This window comes from Cavia porcellus, unplaced genomic scaffold, assembly GCF_034190915.1.
Source record: "Cavia porcellus strain 051 isolate PalLab524CR breed Dunkin Hartley unplaced genomic scaffold, mCavPor4.1 scaffold_1, whole genome shotgun sequence".
NCBI lineage: Eukaryota > Metazoa > Chordata > Mammalia > Rodentia > Caviidae > Cavia > Cavia porcellus.
In genome coordinates, this window is record NW_026947484.1 from 63,681,201 (window position 1) to 63,703,137 (window position 21,937).

Here is a 21,937-nt window from a genome sequence, read left to right on the forward strand (position 1 = left end):
GGTGGAGGGCCAGTGCTGAGCCCAGGGGAACAAGCCAAAACAGAGCTGATCTTCAGATCATGAGCGGAACAGAAAGACTGTCATAACTCTTCACAGTAAGCCAAGTGTCAGGCTAACACCTAACCTTAAAAACTGTTGAAAAATCCCATTTGGAGTGCATCCTCAGAAGCTCCTCTTTCTGTCCAGCTCCATCACTTTTGAAATTTCCTGTTTCTTGTGTGCTGTGTCCAACATTATTATTTTTCTCTTTTCTATACTTTTGCTGTTAGGGTCAGGGAGGGTGCAAAGAATGGAAAAGGCTTTGTGGGACCTTCCTGGGAGTTAGCGCTTAATAATAAAGTGGTCAGACGTTCTGCTTTGAGATCCGCCTAACCACTCTCTCCTAGCGTGGAGTGACATTACTGAAGACTTCTCTCCTCATTGTCATCATCGTGGACTTCAGATGTGCCTGCACCCACTCAGCTGGGGCGTGTCACTGGAGTGAGGAGTGTGCCTGCCATACTGGAGAGGATGGACATTGGTCTGAGGCTTCTTTAGCATGGAAGGCAGGGGAAGCGAAACTTTTGTGAAATTCACACATGGAAACAAAGTGGTGCTGCCACATAGCTCAGTGAGCCCAGTTACTGAGAAAAGTAAAATGTTCCATGAAATCAAACAGAGTCTCTTTCCTTTCTTCCTTGTTTTATACACACCTTCTCCTCTGTTATCCAAATTCCTCTGGACCTTGTTTTTAAACTTGTTGGGTATTTTGGAGATTGTTTCATATTACATGTAGAATCACCTTAGACTTTCCAATTATTACATAATATTTCATTATTTTGATGTATTATAATGTTTTAAATGTAATCTTTTACTATTGAGCATTTGGGTTATTATCAATATGCAAAAATGGCCTTTTCCCTGGCAGCGCTCTGATAAGTACCTTGTGCTGCATCTTTGTGTGCGTCTGTAAGTGCACTTGTAGCATAATTTCCTGGAAGCACGATTGCTGGGTCAAGGGCATGCAGATGTAATTTGGAAAGACTGCCAAGCCATCTTTCAGGACGAACATGCCAGCCACTTGCATTTACAGCACGAGGAGAGGCTCTGTCCTCTTCCTCTGCCAGCATGGGGTGTCACATGTGTGTTCATCTTCGATGCCGTGTGGCCTAAACCATGGGCTTCTGTTATTTGTATTTCTCTTGTTATTAGTGATACCTAATACACTTTCAAATAGTAGGAGTCATTTTTTATTTCCTTTTCTATCAGGTAACTTTTCATTTTTTTGTCCAATTGTGAGTGGTTTATCTATTTGAGATCTTTCAGAGACCAAAACTTTGAATATAATGAATATTATGAATACTGGACTTTTTGCAGGGTGATTTCCAAATCATTGATTTCTATTTCTAGCTACATTACTTTTGCATTGTTGTTCTTTTAGTATTCAGTAAAATAACACTGGCAAAATGATCTTATTGCTGATGGTGGGTAAAGAGTACATAGAAGTTTATTATGGCATCTGTTATACTCTTGTATGTCAGGAAATTACAGAATAAGTGCAGACCCTGATCAAGTTCCATGTGAATTAATTTGAAAGACTTAATTTTTAAAAAATTTAAGTTAATCAAATGACCATGGTATTTATTTTCTAAAAAATATGTACTGAATCTCATTAAAAGAAAATAAATTTTTCAATAAAAATTTTATCTTTGTAGAAAATTGCAGAATTAGTACAGAAGGTACATGCATGTGCTTACCTTCCTTCCTCCACTGTTAACATCTTAGTTTTCACAACCAGTCACCTCATATTGGCACATATCTCCTGACTAATTAGCAGACTAATGGTATTTCACCAGTTTTTATATTAATGTCTTTTTTCTTTTCTAGGACCCAATCTGGGAAGACACACTGCATGTTTTTGTTGTGTTTCATTCAAATCTCCTCTGCTCAATGCGAATTTGTTTTTGACAGTCTTAGGGAACACTGCCTAGAAATCTTGAACAAAGTGTGTGTGTGTGTGTGTGTGTGTGTGTGTGTGTTGGGATGGGGGTGCTGGGGATTGAACACTGGGGCTTTGTGCTGAGCTGGATAGACACTTTTATGGTTTGTATCTGGATGTCCCCCCAAAGTCTCATGTGGTCTTGGCAGGTGAGCGGGCTTTGCAGAGGAGGCTGAATCTATCATTCGTGATTGGTTCATGGTCCAGTGCTGAGGCTGTGAGAGCTGCATCCACTCTGGAGCAGGGAGCCAGCGTACAATTTAAGAGAGAAAAAGGGCTTGCTCCTCCATTTTGCTCTTGTTGCATTTGCGGTCTTCCACTGCTATGAGTGGTTGCCCCTCTGCCACATCACCCTGCCTTGCAGCCAGCTGATTACAGATTGACACCGCTATAAACTGTGAGCTAAATAAACCTTTCTGCCTTTAACTTTGTGTCAGGTATTCCGTTTCAGCCATGATGGAAAAGCAACTAAAACACTCATTCTTTTATTTTTATTATTTATATATATAGAGAGTCTTGCTTAGTCACTAAATTACCCAGGCTGGGCTTAAAGTTGTGAGCCTACTGGCTCAAGCCTCCTAGAGTTCTGGAATTAAAGATGTGTGCCACGATACCTGGCTAAAAATACTCAGACTTTCATTCTATTTAGAATAAAATAAAACCTTTAATTTTAGTCAATGTAGTTGCACTACATTCTCATGTTTTTTCAGTTTTTATTTTCAAGTTTGTGTAATTAAATGGAACCAGAATAAATCATTATTATGTGTAGGTTAAATTGATAGGGTGCTAGCAATTTCATGGTTGATATTAGAGAGCTACTCAAATAATTATTTCATAACTTTAAATTTAATTATTTTCCTTAAGTATGTCTTGGTGTTTATCTTTTTGATTTAAATTTTTGGTGTAATGTAACCTTCAATCTGTAGTTTTGAATCTGCTTTTATTTAGGATAACTGTCTTGAATTATATCTTCGATTTTCCTTCTCTTGAATCAATTCTTTTCCCAGGAACAAAATTAGTTTAGAATTAATTTAGGATCTAATTTCTTTTTTATGACCACAGTCATGTTCTGCATAATGTCAATATGGTCAATAATGGATGAAACATACAATAATGACCTTATAGGATTGTAATGGAGCTAAAAAATTCTTATCTCTTAGAGATGTCATTGCTATTATAAAGTTGCTATACAATGCATTGCTTGTGTATTTGTAGTGATACTGGTGTAAAAAACCAGTCTGCTGTCAGTTATTGAAAATGTCACACACAGTCATCTACAATACCAGATTCTGGATAAGTGTAATAGGCAATTTTACTGGTTTGTGTATTGACTGTACTATACATTTTAGAACTTTTTAAAATTAAAAGTTTGCTATTAAACAGTTTTCTGTACTAACAATAGCATCAAACATCCTAGGTTTACTGCATCTGTTGTTAACATCAGAGACAGCATTAAAAGACTGACCTCACCCATGCAGGTTTGTGTGAGATTACTCCACAATGCCCACACAGGGCTGAAACTGACCAATGATGAGTTTCTTAGTCTGTGATTAGTCATCTTCTATTTGCTCAATAACTATAGAAAACTCTTTATTCATACTTGGTGACAGTTTAATTGTCAGCTGTGTTGGCTTGTGAGCCACCTAATGGATCATTAACACACACTTCTTTGTATGTCTTAGTGGGTAGAGAAGCTTGACCATGGAGGCATATTTGGTACTTTGCCCTTTCTTTTCTGGGATTCTTTTTCTGCTCTGCTTCCTGGCCACCATGACCTAAGCAGCTTTGGGCCACTGTGTCCCTCCGCTCCTGCTTAGAAGCCAGCCAACCATGAGCTGAATCCTTTGAAACTATGAACAATATTAACCCCCTTCTTTATGTTGTATAAGTTGGGTATTTGGTTCCAATGACAAAAGCCCCAACTAATACTGTATTTATTTTACTCCTGAATCCTGTGTTTTCTTGCAGTGTCTTTTTCCTTTTAATTTTTTTCAGATTGATCTAAATTTCTTAGATTCTTTTCCATTTCTTTCCTGAGCTTTGAACACTTCATATCTAACCTTGCAATATATCATCATTTTTCTTCTTAAGTATTTATTTTTCTTTGTGTTCTTATTTTAAAGTGACATTTTTCTTTATTCCCTGATGTCCTGGATATGTGTTTGATATTTTCATCTGAATCATTAAAATACATTTATGTGATGTTATGATGTAAGTTGGAAACATCTCCCCGATGCTAACATGCTGAGGACTTTGTTCCCAAGATAGCAGTGTTTAAAGGTGTGCTTGTGGAAGAGGATTGGGTCATGCAGGATCATTCATCTATTATTGAATTTGTAGCTTAATGGGCATTGGTGGAAACTTTAGCAGGTGAGATCTATTTGGAAGAAGCAGATCATAATACTGTGCCCTCGAAGAGTATATTTTGCCCTTGATTCCTTCCTCCTTCATCTTCTGCTCCCTGATCACCATTTGGAGAGCAGCTCTCCTCTCTCACATGCACCTGTTCCTCCCACGATGTTCTGCCTCTCTACAGCCTGAGAAAAGACACAGCCAGGTGACTGTAGTCTGAACCCTCAAGTGAAATAAAACTTCCTTTAAGTTGCTTTATTAAGGTGTCTCTGCCAGAGCCACAGTTGATTGGCTCAGATATTGTGTATATTTTTGCTACTGTTTTCCCCCTTTTTCTTTTCATTTGTGTTTTGATATAATTTTTTTTTTTCTCTTTTTGGGTCACGACCTTGCACTTATCAGGCGGGCGCTTACTCTGCTGAGCTACATCCTCGGCCCTGATGTAACATTTTTGATTTGATGAGATCCTTTGCTAATTTTTTTATATGATCATTCATCTTTGAATAATAAAGCAAGCATTCAGTGACATTTTATGTCGCCAGTGTCTGGGGCAGCAAAAGGTTGTGATCCTGCACAGTGAAACTCTTTATGATGTAGAGTTTTGAGCGTCGGCTAATTAATGTTTGTGTCTTTGAGGCTGACAGAGTTCAGCATCTCCTCAAGCTGCAGAATCCCTCTTCCTTGCACTGGCAGCATGCCATGTCAAGGGGTGACAGCAAATCTGTGTGTTTCTTCCTCTGTCTGGCCCCTCTCGCTGTCCCTTGCTGCTAAGAATGAACCGGGGGTCAGGCAGACCCTCCCCAAGACCACGCAGTCCTAGTTTGTTGCTGCAGAGACACAACTTTTGCTTCTACCTATGAGGACAAACCCTCTTTTGGGCTCTATGACCTCAGATATATTTTTGCCTTTTCTATGGTTCTGTGCTCTGGCTACTAGTCACTAAATTTGAGAATTTTATCTCATTGAAGTGGCTCCCAATCATAATTGTAGCTAGATTTCATTCAAGTTGAAATTTGTCCTTCTGCTTCTCAAAGGTCTTGTTTTTAGGTTCATTCAAAAGGAGTCAAGGAGAAAAACACATTCTGTTCTTTAACACTAGGTTTCTTTGCCATTCATATTTGAAATTTGTCACATCAATTTCAAATGGGACTGAGAAGCAAATTCGGAGTCATTCAAACTACTTCAAAGAGGCAAGCATGCAAGAATAGGTATACTTCATCAAGCAGGTGAAACAATTTTTAACCTACATATGACCTTTCACTAATTCTACTCTAGGCTACTTGCATTAATGAGAGTGTCGAGAAATTTCACTTTTTTTCTTTCAGAATAATCTCATTTGGGGAAGTCAAATGGCTTAATTACACTTATGTTCAAGTTAAATTTAAAAGACTTTCAAAAAATTTTAATTTCTTAAAAGTGTATCACACTGTGATTCCTGGGAGACTTCTGGTTTGAGGATTCATACTCACTTGCAGCTTTTGCAGGTGGAGCTGTGAGGGATGTGTCAGGACACTCACTGGGCTCCCATTGTCTTACAAGTGAAAAAGCAGACATGGGATCTTGGTTTCCACATCCAGTGAATACCAGTCAGACTGATACCAGTCTAGGCTGGCATGTTCTAAATTCAGTTGACTGTGCAAGAGTCATGAATTTTGCCATCGCTACACACTACTGTACACATAATACGTTCCTCCAGTCTGCTCATTTGTTTCAGTAAAATAGGTTTATTTAAAGAAAGCATTTTGCGGAACTGCCCTGGTGGTTCTCCTTTGGACAAGAGCATCAGCCTGGTGTAGGAACTGTTACTTAGGAGAGCAAACTTAAGGGCTTCCCCCATCTGTGCTAGTGACTCAGGTTCTGCAGAGGTATCTCAGATTTAATAACTCTCCTTGTGATTTTCTGTGCACATTCAAGCTTGAGAACCAATGCATCACTGTCAACTGGAAAGTAAGCGTCAATTTCCATCAATGAGAAGAAATGCTAGAAAACCAAGATGCATCAACAATATTAAATTTTTGCTAGAGTTTGAAGCTGCTCTCTATTCATCAAAAAGGAAATTATTATAAAGGCATTAAATGCCTGCAAACACTAAATGGAGACTTTCTACTTGTACTGAGACAAGAAATCAGTTTCTCATTGTGTCTTATGCTCTGTGAAAAGGTGTCTCTTCCCACCAGTGATACATGGCCTATACTGTAATAGTACTACAGACCCAAATATGTGGTAAGCTTTTACATTCAGCACCATGAGGCTTCCCCTGAAGCCCCTGGGAATCTTTTCTCTGATTTAGATTCTGGCTATCACAGCCTTTGATCACCTTGACTTCTTAGTTCCTGATCACCTTGACAAGGTTTTGTGGGCGGAAATACTTCTATTTGCTCCCCAAAGCTGGATTATTTTTCATTTTTTTCTTTGTGGAAATACATCATTCCATCTCCATTACTTTTAAAATAAGACCCAGTTTTATATTCCTGCAATGGTATTCAACCCCTTGACTGTAGAGTCAAAAGTCTTCCTGAAATCAACTCCTGTCATTTTACTGATGGGAAAACCAGTCAGAAAGTTGGACTGGAGGTAGATGGTCATCCACCTGAGACAAGATTTGTGTTCAAGTTTCATTCTCTTGCTAGAATATTTACAGAATTAATCTTTCTATAAATACTAGCTTTTCCATCTCTAAAACAAGGGGAACAATACCTAATTTAAGGGCTTTGATGATGAGGCTTAATTAAAATAATTAATGTGAAAAGATTTAGTGTGGTACTTGGTAAATAATAGTTTGTTGGAGCCATTGAAGCTGAATACACGTGCAGAGCTGTGGTGTGGCCTGGGCATGGCTGAACTGAGAATGAGGAGATGCCTCAGGGGGCAAGACAGGCCACAGCTGAGGCCACCTGGAGACTTTCTGGGTAGTTTTCCATAATTGGCATCTCCTGTTACTTTGAGGGGTCCTTGAGCCCCTCCCAAGATCCTGCTCAGGTTTCCCCATTCTGCACTCAACTCCTTGCTTGTTCTGATTAAATACAGGCTTGCTAGCTAGCATCAGTCAGCCGGCCAGCTAGCAGAGTTACCAGCTCTCCTGAGGATTTCTCTCCTCCTGCAGCCCTAAAGACCATGCCATGTGTCTCATTCCTTTGAGCCTTCACCATGCACTTGTTTGCGGGGGGGTGGGGGAGTGGGTGGGTGCGTGGGTTGGGGGGGTCTAGGTACAGGCCCCAAAAGCCTGTTGCCCCAATAGCCTCAACAGTGGAGACATCTGCTGTGGAGGTTGACTTACTTTCGCTGTGTTCCTGGGGTGGAACACAGCCCTGACGCATGTCTATTTCACCTTACCTCATTTTCTTTGGGAAATCCCTTCATTAGGTAAGTTATGGTGAATTCTCTGAAGCGCAGCAGAACCACAAAGCAGAACTGCTTTACCTTCTTAGGAAGGCGGGCCATGTGTCCTCTGAGGATAGTGTGGTGCAACTGTTGTTGGAAGCTCATGATTGATGTCTTTGGCATCCTGAGGGGGTCCGCTCATTATGGAGGATTGGGACAAGATAAGCAAACTGCTGCATCAAGCTCCTATCTCTGTCTTGCACACCTGGTATCTTTGCTGGGATGCTGTGACAACATTTGGCAGGTAGGCAGATGGAACACTGCATGGTCGTTTTCCTGGTTTTCCTAGGAGTGCCGCTTGTGTTGGTTCTGCACCTCCCCCATATGCTTCTGCCCTCTTGCCACTGCTGCCGCAAGACATAGACCCTGTAAAACCTTTGGGCAACTTTCCACCAATTCTAACTCCTGTGCAAAACTAGCCCAAGAAGCTAAACAACACGGGGAATTAATTGTTTGTCCTGTTTTGTGTCAACAAGGACAAGAGCCCCACTTGGATGACCCCTTTTGATTGGAAAGCCTTAGTGTGTACTGTTGTCACTCCAACCCAATACCAGGTGTGGCTGCAAGAATATCATGGTGCTGAAGACACACAAGCTATAGATAATTTAGATCACAATATTCCTGTAGGAGCTACCGCACTACAGGGTGAGGGAGCTTTTTTGGATATTCACTAACAAGTTCACTGCCTCCCCCAAGCTTATCCTCAAGTGGCTCAAATTGCTTTAAGAGCTTGGAAGAAAATCCCTGAAGCAGCAGACGCACAAGGTTCCTTTAGTGCTATTAAACAGGAGGCCACTGAATCCTTACCTTTATAGAGAGATTAAATAAAGCTACTGAATGCTAGGTGGACCATATAGCAGCAGCCTCTATCTTGTTAAAGCAATTAGCATATGAGAATGCAAAACCAAGACTGCAAAAGTGCTTTAAAAGACCTGCCACTGCCTTGGCTCAAATGATTTCAGCCTGCCAAAACATAGGGACTCAAATGCATAAAATGCAATTATTGGCTGCTGTCCTGTTACTTGTGTTTATTCCAAAAATCCTGGTCATGTACATAAAGATTGTAAGGCAAAACCTAAAAATAGCAGACCAGATACCCCATGTCCCATTTGCAAAAAGGGGTATCACTGGGCCAGCCAATGTAGCCAAAACCCTCAAATAAAAATAAAAATAAAAATAAAAATAAAAATAAAAATAAACAAGCTCAATTATCAGAAAACTACATGGCAGGTGCATTCCCGGTCCAGGAACAATGGGGACCTCCCTTCGCGCCATGGCCCTGCACGTGTATTCAGTCTCAATGCTTTCCAACAATAGTTCACCATCGCGATGCCATCATGACCCTTGTTACTGTGGTTTTTATTGGATTATTTGTGTTTCTAATGCTACCAATGCAGCACAGTGTTCTTACTCCATTACTACAAGTTTCAGGGTTAGTGTGGACCATGCGTTCCACCAGGCCAGGTAAGCAGTACAGGTACCTTTGCTTGATTTGTAAGGTTTATGCCCTCGCTTGACAGTGGATCTGTGGCACCTGCTTCCTCTCACAAGTGTGCTAAGATCAGTATAGCAAAGGAATTAAATATTTTGTGCATCTGCTGTATGGTGTAGTGTGAAGTGTCCACAAATATATTCTTCATGCCCTCTGCACCAATTTGCAAACTGTCATCAGCTCTAAAGGTGTAAAGTTCAGTAGTCAAAATGTAGGGTCGGAATCTGGGGTGCATGAGCTCGAATCCTGGCCCCTTCCCCTGAGTGCGTACTGCAGGTGAGTCGCTTAAATTCTTCTGCGTGGCAGTTTTTCATTTCTATAGCACCTTTCTTATTAAGTCTGAGAGCTTGAGTTGGCTTGTATAAAATGTGTACACTGGGTGCTGGCACACCGTTTACACTTCTCAGTGTTAGGGCTCATGTTTTAATCATTACACTGCCAATTAGAGAGCAGAGTATTCCAGAGTTAATTATGAAGTCTTGGTTAGATGATCAGTTTAGATAGGGAGGTCAAGGTAGGGGGAAACAGGACACAAAAATTATGAATATTGTAATACTTAATTGTGAGTGTTTTAAATATTTCAATGAAAGGGATATGCTAGTATTCGTATAAGCCTCCACACATACTAATGGGTACACCCCCACATTTTTGACCTTACTAACATTCTGCTATTTGCAGGAATTCCAAGCCAATGGTTGGAAGTGGCATGTTTGATGGAATGTTGAGGATTGAGGGAAAGTCTGAGAGGAAGCTTGAGCATCTCAGGGGAGCCCAGGAGGCCCAGGTAGCTGCTTCGACACCCTCGCTAGGGTGGAGAGTATCTGTGCATGGAAAGCAGGGAGAATGGGTTGCCAGAGTTGACGATGAGGCACCTGGCACCTCACTGTCACATGGGACTTGGCATTTCTCTAGTGCTTCGTTTTCATTAAACCTCGTGATGACCTGACCATGGGAGGCCGGGATGACGGGAGGAAGGAAAATGTGGAGGGAGTGGGAATGGACGGAACCACCGTTCTGTGGCCACTGTGCCTGGCAGGGTCCTCACAGGCTTCTTTAGCGCCCGGGAGTTTGGGACTTGGGGTGATTTGTTTGGGATATAAATGCTTATAAGTGTGTTATTGATGAAATAATGAATGGGCTTCAAGGAAGGAAAATCTAAACAGCTCTTGAGTGTTGCATAGTTTGATTCCTTTGTCCATCAACTTGTCATTTTTAGACAAATTGCTTGCTCTGAGTTTGTGCAGAAGTGTCCATCTTGTGAGTGGCAGGCGACGTATTTTCAGTTGTGTGATTAAATGGGAAGAATCTTTGTTCACTGAAGCCTATCCCTGCCCATGCCTGTCCTACTGCTAGCTTGTCCAAAGGTAGGACATACACAAGTGGAGCAAATCTATAGGGACAGCTGAGCTTGTGGACTGAAGGGGTTCACCTCAATGAGGGGCACATAATTGAATTTGCTGTTTTAACATGAATGTACATGAAATATTTGATAGGCTTCAGTTTGACGTTAGCTCAGCGGCAGGTATCTAGCATGTGCAAGGCCATGGGTTCAAACTCCAGCACTAGTGAATAAATGAAAGAACAAATAAGTAAATAAATAACTCATTCTTTTATTAAGTGGCTATAGAGCCTCCTTTTCTGTTTATTTCTGCCTTCTTCTTTCCCAGTGCATTTTCTTGGCCCGGGATGATAGATATCCCTAGATCTTTGCACGCTTCAGAAATATGCTGTCCTTTGAATAAGTTTCACAAAGAAAATGTTGACAGACTTTGCATTAGGCCCATAAAATCCAAACCTAAAAAAATTATGGACCTGGGTCAAAAGAAGCTATTTCCAAGAAAACAGTTGGACTGCTTGCAAAGGATTTTTGACGTAGAACATACTCTTCTTTTAGACCATCCGTGGGAGATGAGCTGGTCCCCAGCCATGCATAAATCTGCCCGTGTGCAATTGGTAGCAGTTACTAATTGGGGAAAGGACGGGTGGGAACTGGTGGGGGCAGAGGAAGCTGAGGCTGGCAGGGGGCACAGAGCCAGGAGGTAGAAGCCCAGCACTAGCTGCTACCCTTCCAGAAAGCTGCCACCACGGGGCTGCACCAACATAAATCACTACCTCCCCTGCAGCTCAGAAAATAAGACCATAAATAAGGAACTGGTACACTCAAGTGCACTGCAGAATGGCTGGATGTTGAGGGAAGAGAGGGGAGAATGTGTCTCTAGTCTGGTGCATGGCAAGTTGAGAAGCATTTGCTGGATATGGTGTAAAACTGAGTGGCCCAATTAATTTTTATGGAATCTCCTCCTTGTATCCTGGTTCTCCAGCTTGTGCTGTTGAATAAAGGAGAAATGAGTGCTCTTGCCACCACTGGTGGGTAATAAACAGGCACGGCTGAGGCATTGATAGGTGTCCGGAAGGCTGCTTTCTGGAGGCTCTGTGTCCTCTCCTGACTTCTCCCCATGGACTGTTTCCCTGAGTCTGAATACTTAGCGCTGCCCTTGGGAAGTCACTTTTGCAAGTTTTTACTCTATTGTGTTGCAATTTTAACATCTCATTCATTTGGCACTTAAAGCATTTTTATAATGGTCTTTGGTTTATTTTTGGCTCTGTTTTACAGCTCTCTGCCAACCTCCAACTTCTGCCGTGAAGCGGACCCAAAATAGTTTCAAAGGCTCAGAGGCAACTTGATATCAAAATTTTCTCCACAAGTATTAAAGTTAGCCCTGTGAATGCCAAAGGCCTTGCAAAAGTTTTCGTAAGTAGTTACTGCACTCACAAGACATGTTGATCTTTGGTTCACGAGACAAGAAAGGCAAGTGTCTGGGTCACTTGCAGGTAGACCCAAATAAAAGATGCAATGTGCTTTACACAAGTCAGAAAATGTCCCCGATGTGCAGAAAGTGGGGGCACTCACAGGGTTTTAACTGTGCTGCTTCACCAAGGAGGCTGGCAGGCGTCTTCCTGAATCTTCACTACCTGATTTTTTGTTATCATGCTTTTCTCTTTCCACTGCCACCACTTAATCACAGTAACTATTATCCTCTGAACATCTCTAATATGTCAACACTTTGGCCTTCTACAATCTTGTAAAGTATCTCATAAACAGTTTATGACTGAAACTATTTTCACCACACTTTTCCAAATAAGAAACTTTGTGGTTTAGATCCATGGTTCCCAACCCTGGCTAGAATCCTTGAGAGAAGCATTCAGAAATCCCAGTGCGTAGGCAGGATCTGAATTCATCAGAACTCGGTGTGGAAGGAGATATGGCAGTCAGATATTTTATTTTTAAGAAATGCTCATAAAGATAGATGACCCTAATGTGCAATGGGGCCAGCTGAGTCCAGACCTTATGCCTCTTCTAAGATACCAGGCTGCCTTTTGTCCTCCCGTGGGAAAATGACAAAATATATGCAAAACAGAGTCCGTGTACCCTGCTCTCTGGGAGCTTATAGCCTGAGGAAGAAACATGACATAAAGATTGAGTCAGCCTTCAACTGTGTGATTTTGGTTTTACATTTTTTAAAAGCTTGGGAGCTCATGAACAAATTAAATATAAGGATGTAGATGAATTTGGAACCTCAATTCACAGCAACACTGAAAAAATCCAGTCACCAACAAAAACTGAGGAAATCAGTTGAAGCCAGAGGTAGAGACCAGAGAACACTTGCAGTGTTTTAAACACTCAGAAAACTGAATCTTTTGAGACATTCTAACGTGTGCATTTATTAAACAATTGCTGCAGCTCTATGACATGCTGTGCTTCCTTGAGACAGATTTAATCCACATAGTAATCTGGATGATAAAACTAAAACAGCAAAACTAAAACTTCATCGGACCTTATGTTCACGTCAGACTTATTTAACATTATTTGACATTAACAGAATTCCTACTGTGTACCAAGACTTGGGATACAACTGAGTAAAAACAGAGTCCTTGGCCTTGTTGATCTTCAAATGGGGCAAACAGGCTTTAGCCAAACTTTGATATAAAATGCATAGAAGTGCAATTGTTTTTTGCAAATTAAGCAACATGCATAGTCAGAGTTAATTAAGCAATCCTATAACAAAAACCGTGAAAATCAGAGGAAACCATAAGAAGACCTGTGAAGTTAGAGCAGAGAGAAATGGGTAAATGTGTCAGGGTGGATCTGGGGCTAGAGACAGCCAGTGTTGGGTGCTGGTGTGGGGGAAACAGCAGAGCCGTTGATTTGCATAATGAAAGAATTGCTCTTGTAACCTGGTAAAACGTTTCCAGAAGAGACTGTATTAGCGATTATCAAATATTTTTGTAGATGGTTCCTACCAACCATGAAACCTTTTTAATGGTGATGCATTTTCTTATTTTTTGTTTTATCTAGATGACTATTTCTACTCCATTTCACAGTTGATGAGGCTTCAGTAATTTTAAAAAATACTGACGGAGCAGTGCAGCGCTTGCCTGGCAAGTGCGAGGTCTAATTTCCGGTATCAAACAAAACCAAACAAAATGAAAAAAATCTACTGCTGGAGGTTTAATAGGTACTAGTCCATTTCAAGAAGTGCAATGAGAGGGTGAGCAGAGATAGATACTGACAGAACAGAAAATAGGATTCGCTGACAGGATAGAAAAAGGGCATGAAATCTGTCGGGAGGTATCAGTCTTCTGGCCTGATGGACGGTGGCTTCATCAACGGAGAAATGATGCTTGGAGGAAGATCCTGCTGGTGGAGGAGATTGCAGGTTTAACTCTGGACATTTTCAGTCTTCAGTGCCACAGAGTCATCAGGGACATAGGAATCATTGACAGGAAGGGCTGGACCAGAAATGTTCATTTTTGTGCCATTTGAGAGCCACTGAGGGACAGTCATGCATAAGACTGTAAGGAATCAAAGAGCATACAGTAAGAAGAGAAGACCTAGTATCACATTTTGAGAAACTTCAAAATTTAACTGCCGATGAAAGAAAGATGAAATTGAGAGAGAGAAGGCCACACCAAGAAGCAAGCCCAGTCTGGGAACCAGCGCCATGCATGGGCCACCACAGACTGGAACAGCCAGACCCCAGCCCCTTCCAGCACGCAGGCTGGCCAACAAGAAGCCCCCTAACCCCCACACTGTAAGCAACCAGCTTATCCAGAGAAACACAGGCTGTGATGACAGCCATGGAGGTGAAATGCAATTGGGTGCCTGTGGTGCTTTGGTGTTTCACTAACACGGTAGATCTAGGGCCCGTGGTATGATCATGGGCTCAGAGGATAGCAGTAGCAGTGTGGCATCTAGGGGGGATCTTCTTCAGAGGGTTGCAGCCATTGTTGATTCCTTATGGTCTTGTTTTGGAAATCCTATGTTGTTTCCATTGTTTTCTTGGGTTGCGTTTTATTCTCTTGTTTATGTTAAATCAAATGGCAAGAGCAGCTATTTCAAAGATAGCAAGATATATTATGGTAGCCATTTTGAACTTATTATTGGCTTGTTTTGAAGTCCTTTATTGCATTCATTGCCTTGTTTTTATTGTTTCTATTCTATTCTGTTCTGTTTGATTTTTACTATGTCCGAAGTTATCTGCAACTATTTTGAAGACATCAAGAGACATTATTGTAACTATTGTTGATTTCATAATGTTTTGAAGTCCTGTATTTCTTACACGGTTTGTTTCGATTGGTTTAATAATATTGTTTTATCCTCTTAAAAAATTTTTTTTTTAAAAAGATGAAATTGAATGGAATGGGAAGAAGAGATGTTAGCAAAAAAGTTGTGTTCTGTGTTACTTAAAGCCAAGAGTAAAATATTTCAAGAAGGAGAAAGAAGTCGCAGTGCCAAAGGCTGCTTTCATGGCCAAGTGGGCCGAGGAAGGAGACACAACTGTGCTATGGACGGGTGTTGCATAGTGGCTCCAAAGAGCTGTTCTGTTGATGCGTTGGGGTGAGGCCAGACCACAGTAGCCTGAAGAAGAAATGGTAAGAGAGAAATGACCATTGGCCTCCTGTCAAGTCATCCTGCTACCTTGGAGAGAGGCAGAGAATCAATTGCACAGCTCAGGAAGGGTAGTCTTGCACAGCTGCTTTATAGCCTCTGGAAAGCTCTAAGTTTCCTGAAGAATCCTGGGGTCCTTCACTGCTTCTTCCATGGTGGAGGCTTAGTTTCTAGGGCCACCTTCAGGTACAGTGAGTTAATTTCCAACCCAAAACGTGGTCCCAGCACTGTCCGAATGAACACACTGTGGAAACTGGCTGTTTAAAGGAAGCATGACTTCAAAAGCTGGACAGGTACTTGTGTCCATCAATAGCACTAGGTCCTGCAAACAGCACTTTGAACACCACCCCGGGTAAAGAAATGGAGGTGCTGAGAGGCAGGGGCTTGTCTTATGTGACAAGTGTTAGATTTGGGATTTCAACTTTTCTCTGAGTTGTCTGCTGCTCAGGGGAGGCAGTGCCTGTGGAGAAGACCCATTCTTCCTTAGTCCTTGTAGATCTGGAGAAAGGGCTAGGATCAGACTTCTTTCTAGGTGTCTGTACCCACACTGGACATTCCTCACCGACGCAGAGTGTTTACAGAAGGACTATTGTCCCATAGTCCTATAGGGTACCACAGTGTGGCCTCCTGTACCCCCTAGAATGGATGTTAGATTTCTCTGAGGTGTGCAGACAGTGTGAGGCGAACACGTAGGAGGTAGAATAAGGGCCTCTGTCACATGCTATATTTTGGATAAATGTTTGCATCCCTGGAAACTTGTATTCTCTTATTTCCTTCCTGTAGAGTCAAGATCTGATCTTCAGAACTGTTACATGTTTTGTACCAACAACCCTTTCTCAAATGACTATATTGAGAATGCCAAATTAGCGCCAGATATTTTACATACATTAAACCTAACTCTTAATAAGATCTTTTGGTCTTTATTTTATAAATGAAACGGAGTTTGTGGCACATTAGAAACAGCTGCAGGTTGTTTGCGATCTTTCCCTCAGGAGTGGGACATCTTACCTTTCCCTTGAATCTGAATTGGCCTTATGACCCCTCTTGATCAGCACATGGGGGATGGAAGCCAGGATGTGCTGGGTTTAATATTTAAGAGGGCTGGCAGGTTTTGCTTTTGCTTCAGCTGCCATTTAAGAAGTTCATTATGCTGGCATGATTATGTTTTGAGGAAGCCAAGCTAGCTATGCAGAAAGACTACCTAGGGAAAGGAAAGAGAAAGAGACAGAAGACAGGCACACACACCTGACCAACACTAGCTTTTCCAGCTGTCTTAGGCCAGGAGTTGTCTTGGACATGTTTCAGTGCCTTTAGATACTGTTTGGAAAAGAACTACCTGATCAAAAGAGCACTAAATCAAGCCAAGCAAGCCAGACCTCACCACACCATACAGAAGCATCTGTCAGTCAAAATGTAGTTCCACATGACAGCACTCGGGCCATGTAGGCTTTTCAGGCCTTCACAGGCCTTGTGAGGAGAGGCAGGGTGTCTTTGCTATGCCCTAATTCTTCACCTCCAAATCTGTGACTCGGGACGGCCATTGTCTCTTCAGCCACTGGCTTTTGAAGGTGCTCTGTTATGCCGTGGTAAATAACTTTAACAGTGTCTCAGGGAGCAGTTTACCTGGTGACAGAGGACATGGCAGGCTCTGGTTCCAGTTTATATCTGTCTTTCCGCTACTCTGTGTGCTTTCTTCTTCTGGGACTTCTAGATTCGTGCTTAATTTTTTCCCAGGTGTTCAGCTAAATTGATTTAAGGGAAAAAAAATCTGTTCTCCTTCACTAAAACACAAGAGGTTCAATAACAAGCATGTTCTGTGTCAGATTGTGAGTTCACTTTCGTTAAGATGTCACTGGTAGGGGAATCGGAGGGAGATTCAGAGCACCCCAGTCAGACCTTTACCTCTGCTTCCTCCCCCTTTTCAGGTGTTACAGAGGGACCATTTCCCCTGTTTCTTGATTTTTTTCTGAGTTGCAAAAAGAAGCATGATGAAACTGATTCTGGCATAGCAAGGGTGCAAATAAGATTTGTGTGACAAGGGTATGATCCCCTGTTACAGACAACAGTGAGATAAGCGCCTGGAAGTCATTTTGTGGAAACTTTGAGAAGTGTCAGAATTCAGTTTACAGAGTGAATAGTAGACATTTCTGTAAAAAAGTGCAGCGTTTCCACGGTAGCAAATATGCTGTGCGGTGACAGCCCTGTGATAGCTGTAGTTGTCGATTCCAAAGCAGATATTCAATGGGAAACTCTGCCTGGATGGCCCCAGAGGTTACTCATAATCCAGGGGGTTTGCAGGCATGTCTCTGGTTTGTGAACATGCCTACATTTAAGATACACATCATTTATACATGCATGTGTTCCTCAGGATTAGCTGTATACAAACGGTGAACAGAGAGCCTTATCTCTTACCAAATGCTTGAATATTTATTATTTCTCATATCACTTATGCAGAGTAGGCATGGTAGGCAGACAATTGGCCTACCTACAGAAGTATGTCACCTGCTTCTGACTCTGGGGTGGGGGGTAAGGAAGACCTCGATGTTGACTTTCAGGGAAATGTTGAAAGTATAAGGAATATACTGACTTTGCAGATCAGATTATTAGTCAATGAATATTTCCTCTGCATTACTGTCATGGGAGAAGTACTGTGTATTTTGACACTCTGCTCTGTGGACTTGGCATTGTCCCTGGGTGATGGAATAGGTAGGGAGTGACAATGTGGGTTATGACCCAGGATTCTTTGCATGCTCTCACCAGAATTTCGGGAAGCCTCTAACTTCCTCCATTGATAAATCTTCTGCCCCTAATCCAGGAACCCCAGTAGATACTTGTGGAATGGAGTAGTCCCAGCTGACCTGTGGTCCTGGTGTCCTCACTGAGTGCCGGGTTTGTTGCTCAGCATTACTGCCATAGTTAAATAAAATGTTTCACATTTTGCCCCCCCCCCCAAGCTTGGGCTTATAAATTCAGGAGATGTTTAGAGTTGGGTAAAAATATAGGAAAAGCATTATGCTCAGACCCTCGGAGTGTGAGTTTGTGATCTGAGAGGCGGGCTGTCAGCCAAGCAGAGGACTGTGTATAAAGTTACAGAACCACTACAGATAGACAAGTGAGCACGGTCGCAAGGGTCCTGGTGCAGCCCTGGCATTGCTGAAAACTTCCATCTGTTCTTCAGACCTGTCTGAAGCTGGGCATAGAGGAAGAATGTAGGCCAGGGCCTGGTGAGAGGCTACAGTGACCATGCAAGGGAAGCAGAAGGCATCCTGTTCTCAGTGTCTGTGTCAGGAAGGGAGGTGAACTTCCTCTGGACACCTGGACCCACCTGCTTGAGGGGGACTGTGTGGCTCCAGCTTCCCAGGATGAGCTGTTTCCAGTGATGGTAATGCTTTCCCTGGGTCACAAGAGGACTCAAGGAGAAGAGTTTGTTGGGATGGACCGTCAACTGAAGCCTCATTACTCTGTGCCTCTTCTCATGAGATTGTATATTCTGGAAGGATGTGGAGATATCAGCATCAGAGTGACACATCGAAATTCAGTGATAGGCCAGAAATGCATCTTCACAGTCTCTGGATGCTGCTGGAATCCTTGCTTTAGTTGAGCATCAATGGTGGAATCCCAAGCACGTACTGTAGTGTTTCACTGTGAAGTTGAATTAGGATGTATAGAAACAAATTCCACCAATATGTACGAAGGACTAGAATGTCCTGGGGGAGCTGCTCTAAGTGGCTCACTGCATTTGCTCCTTTGCAACCCCTAAGATGTAGGATTATCACAGCTGCTATTTATAGCTGAAGACATCAACGTGCCCAGAGTTAATCAGTTTCCTTCTAGCTACATGGCTAACTGGCAGAAATAGCCTGTCAACTCAGGGCTTCTGGTTTTCAAACTACTCCTTTCCCCGGATATTTTTTGAAACTTTCTCAAAAAAATGTTTGGATTTGGCAACAGAATTTGGTGGAAATATTGAAGTTGGCTTTTTTTTTTTTAGGAACAAATCAGAGAAACACAAGGTAAGGCTGCTCAGGCGATTCTGGGAGTGAAAGCGAATCCCCTGTCAAGGGTAAAGGAGCGTTGGGAGACATCTCCCTCTAGGTCCCGGGCCTGGGATGGCAGGTTCTTCACAGCGGCAGAGGGCTATGTGTGCTATAGCCTAGAACCCTTTCTGCACCATCTGGTCTCTACCCCTGAAAGGGCTCCTGATTCTGGCCTCCTGGTGAGTTGTATCAAATGCTAAGAGCCTGCAGGATTGTACACACTGACCTTCCCTACGTGTATCTCAGTCTCCTGTTGGCACCTTTGTTAGTACCTAAGTGTGAGAAGAAAGGAGAGGACTGGGAAACAGAAGGCCCCAGCAAAATTCATATGTTGAAACTTAATCCCCAAAGTGATAGTGTGGGAGGGTGAGTACTCTGTTTGTGGCTGGGGTTGGTGTCCTTCTAAGGGAGGCCTTCTAGAGCTGCCTTGCTGCTTCCACTGTGTGAGGATTGAGGATGGGGTACCGTGTTGGAGACGGGAAGCGTCCCTTCCTGCACTGCATCTGCTGATGCCTTGGTCTTGGGCTTTCCAACCTCCAGAATGTTGTTGTTTATATGCCACCTGGTCTGTGGCAGGGCATCCTGAATGGACCCAGGCAGATCCAAATGCACGTCCCTTCTGGAAGGCTCTGAGCCCCATGTGGAAAGCCAGAACTTTGCAGACTGGGTTCAAAAGTTCTATTCTCAGTGATTGCTGGGGTACTTTCAAGAATTGCCAGTACGGATTAGAGAACATGGTGGGACAAATGTATGTTAACCAGTGCCAATGTCTTAGTCTTCACCGATTTTCCGGCTTTGATGATCCTTCATTACGCATTTGTAGTGTTGTTCAATACTGAGGATTGAACCTAGGGCCTTCACACTAAGCTGCACCTCTAGACCTTTTTAAATTTTTTATTTGGAGACAGAGTTTCAGTAAGTCTCTAAGCTGCCCAGGCTATGCTCGGATTTGTGACCCTTCTGCCTCCCAGAGAACTGGGATTACAGGTGTGCACTACCACATCTGGTGTGTGATTTCTTTTAATCTCTGATGAACTGTCCAAGCCTTTCCCCCAAATTTCTTCCCTACTGTCTCCACCCATGTCCGAGCATTTTGAGAGTTCCCGTGCCCCTGAGCTATGTTGTTCTGCTTCCACTGAACACATTTCTCCCTGAGCTGTCTCTTCCTTCTGCCCCCAGCAACTCATCACCACCTGCAGCCTCCTTACCTTCAGCACTAGTGACTGCGTGGACAGCTGCTTCCACTGAGCACTTGGAGGGCTGAGGTCAAATCACCTTGCAGGGAACAGCCACCATAAAACTGAACCATAGGATTTCTGACCTAGCTAGGTCCGGAGCCATGGCTGCACAGGAATTCTTTATAGATGGTCTGTTTAGGAAGGTATTCCTCTGGGTACCAGGCCCCTTACCCTAGATACAGTCTGAGTGTCTGTTCATCTCAGCTCCCTGTGTGTATCCATGTTGTACTTATTTTTTATAAACGTAAAAAAGTATTTATCCCTCTTTTTTCTGCTCTCTTGTTATACCTAAGTGGCTCATCAAGGTATTTTGCTTAACAGAAGGTAATTTTGTTCTGCAGAGCAATTCTGCCAAGATCTTTTAAAATGACGGTTTCCTCCCTCCAATGCCTCCAAAATTTCACAAGGTATTTGTGTGAGGAGGCAGAAGCTGACAAAGGCAGAAGCTCTACATCATTGTCCTGGATTGATAATGAAATTAGTGTTGAAGCTCACTCTGGGAACCTGACTTTTAAAGACATGGACTGAAGTGGGAGCCCCAGGACCTTGGCTTTGTTAGGTGTGGTGTCCTGTGCGGGTCAGTCTTAATTCTTGTTATGGATTAAGAACTGGTGTTCAACTTAATACCAGTTGGATTAAATCAGCATGGTGCGGGGGGGTAGATGTTCCACCTGAGGAAAGTTGCCAGCATAAATAGAGACATAGAGAAGATAAGTAAAGCATTGTGGGTTTCTCTAAGTGTTGGTGTTTGAGCTATTGGTTCTCCTGGAAGAGCTCTCATGACTAGCTTTCCCAGTGTGTGTTTGACCATGTCACTGGAGAAGCTCAGGACCTTGTTGGTGAGAGTGACTGGTTCACTTTGGGGGAGCTCGGGTTCTTACATCGAGCATTGTTTCTTGGCTCCAGCAGGGAAGACGTGTGCCGATTAATCTCCAGGACAAACTTGTAACGCTGGCTTTCTGGCATGTACTCTACTGTTCTTATTGTTGGAGGAGCTTGGGACCTCCATGTCACTGAAGATGGCTGTGGTGCTTTACAGGACAGCCCTGCTCCTTGTTTTAAGCATGACTTCTCAGCTACAGTATAGAACCCTCAATCTGCCAGCACAACTCCTTCACCCCACTGGCATAGACTTTCTAGCTTCTACCTCTGATCTTTGGGCCTTCCCAGCACGGATCCATAAAAGAGACTGGCGTGAGTCCTTCTTGTGGGCTCTGGACCTCCAGTTGGACTCATGGGAGGCCTTGTCATGAACTCTGGGTCTTCATCTGGACTCAGGTAGGATATTGCTATGGGATTCAGTCCCCTGGCTGAATATTCTGCGTCTTTAGTGTTGTAGACGAATTTCTTGCACCTTCTTGTTTTAACTCTGGGTGACCATCATAAAACAATACTCTAATTCTGTGTCCTGATTCTAATTGTTCTCTTCACAACCCCTGACCACAGCAGTTCTCAGGTTGGCTAGTGAAGCGACTCTGGAGAGGCACTTGCATCACGGGAGTGCTGTTC

General features: G+C 42.7%; 1 long non-coding RNA gene across 1 annotated transcript; it reads left to right on the top strand.

The window, feature by feature from the left end:
* Nucleotides 1-7,547: 7,547 nt before the first annotated feature.
* Nucleotides 7,548-14,900, top strand: LOC134471285 (uncharacterized). The gene is made up of 5 exons (XR_010040597.1): nt 7,548-7,693; nt 9,882-9,987; nt 10,420-10,567; nt 11,818-11,955; nt 13,561-14,900. It is a non-coding gene; the product is annotated as an uncharacterized LOC134471285 (long non-coding RNA).
* Nucleotides 14,901-21,937: the final 7,037 nt, after the last annotated feature.